Below are 7,103 nucleotides of genomic sequence, written 5' to 3'. Positions count from 1 at the left end.
TCAGTAATGAATGCCTCAGCCATCGATGCTTCAATTCTACGCTTATTTTTACATTTAGCTCAAAGGGTCTTCTGCATCCTCTCAGTTGCATAGCACCAATGATCTTGCATGGGCCCACCCAATCTTGCCTCGTTCGGTAGATGTAAAATCAAATGCTGCATTGGATTAAAGAAGCCCGGTGGAAAGATCTTCTCTAACTTGCACAACAACTCCGGTGCAAACTCCTCCATGTCTTCTACCACACCAGGCGACAATTCTTTCGCACAAAGAACACGGAAGAAATAGCTCAGCTCCGCCAGTACTAGCCATTCATCCTCAGGAATAAAGCCACGTAACATCACCGGCATTACCCGCTCTAGCCATATGTGCCAATCATGACTCTTGAGACCAAAGATTTTTAATTTTTCAAGAATCGCTCCCCTCTTTAGATTCGCTGCATACCCATCGGGGAACATCAAGTGCATTTTGACCCACAAGATAATTTCCCTCATAGCTGGCCTTCCAAGATTGAACCAGGCCTTTGGCTTCAACCACTTCTGCTTTCCTTTGCCTTTGCCTTAATATTATCCTTTGTCTTCCCATCTATGTTGAACAATGTACCAATAATAGCCTCTCCGATATTCTTTTCAGTGTGCATCATGTCGATATTGTGTGGAAGAAGGAGGTCTTTGAAGTAAGGCAGATCCCAGAAGCATGGCTTGTGAGTCCAGGCGTGTTTTGAATTATACCCCTTGAAATACCCTGGACGCTCTGGATCAGGCTCGAGGGCGTTTAACTGATCCAGGATCTGTTGGCCTGTGAACACAGGTGGTGCCAAGTTTTTGGCAACTTTACCTTTCGTAAAGTTCTTCTTGTCTTTTCTAAACTGATGGTCAGGATCCAGGAACTGTCTATGCAAGTCAAAGCAAGAATACTTCTGACCCTCCTGCAACCAATGAAACTGAAGAGCTGCCTTGCATTGGGGGCACAGGAACCTTCCATGCACACACCATCCAGAGAATAGCGCATACGCTCGCAAGTCATGCATAGAGTACATGTACCACACATGCATTTTGAAGTTTTCTTTTCTAGCGGCATCGTATGTCTTGACCCCATTATCCCAAGCTTCTTCCAATTCATCCTTAAGCGGTTGCAGGTACACATTCATATTCTTCCCCGGATAATTGGGCCCTGGAATTATCAACGTCAGAAATATGTTCTTTCTTTGCATAATCTGCCCGGGGGGGGGGGGGGAGATTGAGTGGAATGACAAATATAGGCCAACAACTGTATTGGGTTGCCGTCATGCCAAAGGGATTAAAACCATCCGTGGCGGTGCAGACTCGAGGATTCCTTGGATCTGCCGCTTTATCCTGATGCAATACATCGAAATGTTTCCACGCTTCCCCATCCGATGTGTGTACCATCATCTTACTCCCATCCGCATCTAGTTCGGTTTTTTTGCCCAATTTGTGCCATGTCATCTGTCTGGCTGTCTCTTCGACCATGAAAAGACGTTGAAGTCTTGGTACGATTGGCATATACCGAAGAACACTAACTGCGATTTTGGTCTGCCTCTTCTGACCCATACCATTGTCTACCACAAGATACCTGCAAGACTCGCAATTGGGACAATAGTCCAAGTGTGCATACTCCTTCCTAAATAAGACACATCCTTTCTCACATGCATCTATCTTCTCATAGGGCATCTTAAGTACACGAAGTATTTTGTCCGACTGGTACAGGTTTGCAGGCATGACATGGCCTTTGGGTAGGAAACGTCCAAATAGTGTCATCATCGCGTCGTAGCATTATCTTCCCAAGTTGAACTGAGCCTTCAGAGCCATTACTTGTGCAATTGCATCCAGCTGACAGAGCTCAGTGTGCTCATGGAGAGGACGTTCATGGAGAGGACGTTTTGAAGACTCCAACATTTCATAAAAGGCCTTTGCAGATTCCTCCATCTCATCTTCCGAATCCCGAGCATCATCAAAGTCTTGCACCATGTCTTCGATCCCGGTACCATGCTCGTCCGTGCGACGACGGACCACCTCAGCTCTTGTGCGTTGTATAGACACACCATGAAATGTCCACACCGTATAATTAGGCTTAAAACCCCTCCTCTATAGGTGTTTAATCATTACAACCTCTGTCGTCTTTTTATAGTTGTCGCATCCAGGACAGGGACAATAGTTTCTTTCCTGGCCATTTGCGAATGCGGCTTTCACAAATTCCTTTGTTTTTACAAACCATTCTTTCGTCATCTCTTTCTGACTAGGGTGACCGGTATACATCCATGCACGATCACTCATCTTGTGTTGGGGATATTATCTATTGATAACCCACCCTAGTTGGGCCGGGTCACCAAATCTGGCGATTCATCTAAGCATGGTTCGGGCCTTGGCCTGGCAAGACCGAAGGTTGTATGGCGGTTTACAACCGCCGGAAGGTTTCCAAGATTTGGAAAGATGGCGACTTAGAGATTGTAAGAGTCACAGTTTGTAGAAAGGAAAGTACCCTTGTAAACCCTATGGACTTGACCTGTATATAAAGGCGAGTCCTAGGGAAGAAGAGGGCAGGTTAGAAATCATCGAGTGCTAGGTCTGGCGAGTTACGCCCTCCTTGCAATCGAAACTCCATCAATACAACTCAAAGCAGCACGTAGGCCTTTACCTCCCCACGAGGGGCCGAACCTGGGTAAATCGTCGTCTCACTCCCGTTCAACCCCTTTGAGTCGCCACCAAAGTGCGATGGCTCCAATACTAAGTCCTTTCACGAGGACATCTGCCGTGACAAAACCACGACAGTTGGCGCCCACCGTGGGGCCTGCGCACGGTGGAGTTGAGTTCTCAAAGGGAGCCCTACCAGGGCTTGGGAGCTACGCGACGGGGCTCATGACTCGGAGCCGCCGTCGGAAGTACTACATCAACAACCTGCAATGGGGGCCCAAGGCGGATTCGATCGAATCTGGTTACAGGGTCCCCTTCGGCAAGATCAACGTCTTCATCGGCATGATTGGATCATCCGTGCCTGAGCCGGACATCTCCACCGACATCGTCGAGCCGGCCAGGTACGTCCGCCTAGTAACGACGCCAAATCTAAGTCGCCCGGTCTTTGTTGGGTTCACACAGGGATCGGAGGAACCAGAACACTCAACGACCCAGGAAACCACACCAATCAACACTGATGACGAATCATCTATGGGCGATTCAGATTCAATCCAGTCTCTACATGGGGATCGTCTTGGGGGCTTGTCGCTGGCCATGGACCCCGAAGTCCTTGACCGAACCCGCCGTGAGATCGCCATTTACATGGCTGGGGCGACTCAACCCTCGCCAAACCCGGCAGGCGGGGATGGAACTGGCGAGACATCTAGAAGCCCGGCCGCTGTCTTGGTGGAATTAGCAGCGGAAATTACAAGGCTTATGGCGACCCCCATCACACCGGAAAACCAGGAGGCAGTAAACACGGAATTGGAAAAACTAAGAGAAGAAGTGGCAAAGGCTCATCGGGATGCCGAGGTGGAGTCCGCCAGGATCGAGACCCGGCAAGCTCAAATTACCGCCGAGATAACTCGCTTAAATACTGACAACTGGCGACACCAGCGCGCCTGATCCCTGATCTCAACCCGACCCGCGTGTTCGATACTCCGCGAACTCCCAGGGCAGGAGCCGCCCCAGGGGGAGGACCGGGCCAACCGCCTAACCCGCCGGTTCAACCAATTGTGGATCGCATTCCCCGATTCCGGACACCTCAAGGTCACTTTTCCAACCCAGTGGACAACGTCCTCGCCGCAACTCGCCATTTGGAATCTCTTCTGATTCACGGCAATACTCCTGCCGAGATAGAAGCAAGGAACGCCATTGAGAAGTTCTAGACGGCGGTGGTTCAAAATGCCCAGTTCTCACTTAGCCTAGATAGGCTGCATTCCACTCCCTAGGAGAGTCACACCAGGAGTCGACCAGAGGACCAGCCCGCTGTAAACAGTGGACCGCGACACATCCCCCAGGACAACCCGCCTGATCATCAAAACCCGCCGGGCCGGGATCTCCCGGACATCCAAGTCGCCCCAGCCCCTCTCGGCAGGAGCGGTGGACGAGTGGGGGTGCCGTTCTTGGCCCCCGCCCTTCGCAACGAACGAATGCCCAAGGATTTTAAATGACCAAGAAAGGTGCGTAACTACACCCCGGACCTTGAGCCGGCGTCGTGGGTCGAGAGTTATGAAATCGCCATGGACATGCTCGACGTAAACGAAGCAGTTTGCACCAGATACTTCACGATGATGCTCGAAGGGACATCGCGTACTTGGTTAAAAAACTTACCCCCAACTCCATCCAGACCTGTGCTGAATTGAAAGAGCGCTTCATCAAAAATTTCCAAGGAACCTACAAACGTCCAATGACGATTGTCGATCTGCAGCACTGCGTTCAGCGCCCCGATGAGTCAGCCCACCATTGGTCACGGCGGGTCACAGAAATTATTCATTCATCAGACGGTATTACGGTGGCTCAGGCTGTGTTGATCCTCTAGCAGAATTGCCATTACGAACCTCTGGTGCAGGAGTTGGGGCGACTCAAGCGAAAGGTCCAAGACATGGGGGAGCTAATGGATACCTTCACTAGATACACTGAAGCGGACGACACCAAAGATCCCGGTGAGGACGGTAAAGCTAACTCGCCAAGGAAGGGCGAATCATCCAAAAATCATACCCGGTTCTAGGGACGTAACCACCACAATCAGGGAGCCAATGGCAAGAGAAGGGAGCAGGAGGAATCTTCGGATTTAGTCACCAATACCAACACCAACAATGGCAACCAATGCCAGAAGAAAAACAGGGGATACAGTGGTAAAAAGCCGCATAACTATGAAGAGTTACTCAAGGGCCCTTGCCCGCACCATGCCATGGCAGACGGACCGGCGACTCATTCCTGGGAGAACGGTTACGTGATGCGGGAGTTTCGGGCGGAGGCGATCAAAAAGGGCAAAATGGTGACCCGGACCAACAGCAGGAGCAGTTTGCTGCACCCAACCAACGTCAGAACCCCTTTGGCGGTTTTCCCGAGCCGGGGGCTCAGGGGGGCTCGCAGCCGAGCAACGGCCAGTATCCGGTGCATCACCAGCGGCAGTATAACCCACCCGGAGTTTTTCAGCAACCGCCCCCACAGGGGGCTTCGCAGGGCCAGGATGACAACGACGGCTTTCGCAACAACCCCAAACAGTTAAGCAATGGGCAGTACCACGTTTTCACCACCAATGCTTGCAGGCGTAATAAAAAGGTGAGTCACCGGGCGTACAGTGTGTCTGAGCCGGCACTTCCCAGGTACCTCCACTCGTCCGAGCAGACCATATCATGGAGTAGGGAGGATCATCCGCCAAGAGTTGACAATCCTGGCGACTTAGCGTTGGTCGTAGCTCCCCAAGTTGGGGGGTACACCCTGTCGAAAGTACTAATGGATGGTGGCAGTAGCATTAATATCTTGTATTTTCACACTTTCCAAAGGATGAACCTATTGGAAAAGGATTTGATGCCTTCAACCACGGTATTCCATGGAATTGTCCCGGGCAAGTCGGCATACCCCATAGGCCGAGTCAGACTCACAATTGCATTTGGAACAACATATAACTACAGGAGTGAGTCGCTGATGTTTGAGGTGGTCAAATTGAAAAGCCCCTACCATGCGCTATTTGGGCGGCCGGCTTATGCCCGGTTCATGGCTCGCCCATGCTATGTTTACCTTAAACTCAAGATGCCTGGTCCTAAGGGACCCATCACGGTTGATGGTGATAGAACGATTGCAAAGGAATGTGAAGAAGGGGACGCGGCTTATGTGGAAGTCACCTGCGCTGCAGAGGAGCTCAAATATCATCGGGCCAATGTTGATCCGGCTGACATGTCACCCTTAAAGAAGCCAACGACAGATGCTGAGCCGCCCCTCAAGTTCAAACCAATGGATGACACTAAAACGGTTGATTTCGTTCCTGGCGATTCATCCAAGCAGTTCACCATTGTGACGGGTATGGATCCCAAATAGGAAAGCGCGCTCATCGAATTCATCCATGAGAATCGGGACATCTTCGCATGGAAACCTTCTGACATGCCTGGTGTGCCGAGAGAATTCGCTGAGCACCATCTTAATGTTGACCCAAAGGCAAAACCTATCCAGCAGTATCTTCGCAGGTTTAACGAGGAACGGCACAAGGCAATCGAGGAAGAGGTTGCCCGTCTCTTAGCCGCCGGATTCATCGTAGAAGTTTTCCACCCCAAATGGTTGGCTAACCCGGTCTTGGTACTAAAAAAGAACGGTACCTTCCGTATGTGTATTGATTACACGGACCTCAACAGAGCTTGTCCAAAAGATCCTTTCGCTCTTCCCCGCATCGACCAGATTATTGACTCGGTGGCGGGATGCGAACGTTTGTGCTTTTTGGACGCCTACTCTGGATATCACCAAATCAAGATGGCCGTGGAGGATCAAGAGAAAACAACTTTTATAACCCCCTTTGGGGCTTTTTGCTATGTGTCCATGCCGTTTGGACTCAAGAGTGCAGGGGCGACTTATCAGCGCTGCATCCAGAATTGCCTCCGCAGCCAAATCGGGCGCAACGTCCACGCCTATGTCGATGACATTGTGATTAAAACCCGCCAGGGGGAGACGCTACTTGAGGATCTCAAGGAAACTTTCGATAATCTGCGGGTGTATCAGATGAAGGTGAATCCCACCAAGTGTGTTTTTGGTGTTCCTGCAGGGAAATTGTTGGGCTTCCTTGTGTCTGAGCGTGGCATTGAAGCTAACCTGGACAAAATCGAAGCAGTTACGTCCCTTGGAAAACCGGCAAATGTTAACCAAGTCCAACGAATGGCGGGTCGCATTGCGACTTTAAGTCGCTTCGTAAGCCGCCTGGGAGAAAAGGCGATTCCCCTTTATCAATTACTAAAGAAATCTGACCATTTTGTTTGGACAGATGAAGCAGATGAAGCTTTCGAAGCCTTGAAACGGCAACTGGTCAACCCGCCGGTCTTGGCCGCCCCGGCTGAGAAAGAACCCATGCTTTTGTATATTGCGGCAAACTCTAAAGCAGTAAGTGTGGCGGTGGTCGTTGAAAGGAAGGAGGAAGGGAAGGAA

This window comes from Hordeum vulgare, chromosome 2H, assembly GCF_904849725.1.
Source record: "Hordeum vulgare subsp. vulgare chromosome 2H, MorexV3_pseudomolecules_assembly, whole genome shotgun sequence".
NCBI lineage: Eukaryota > Viridiplantae > Streptophyta > Magnoliopsida > Poales > Poaceae > Hordeum > Hordeum vulgare.
The sequence above is the reverse complement of the archived record's forward strand: the minus strand, read 5'-3'. Positions refer to the sequence as shown.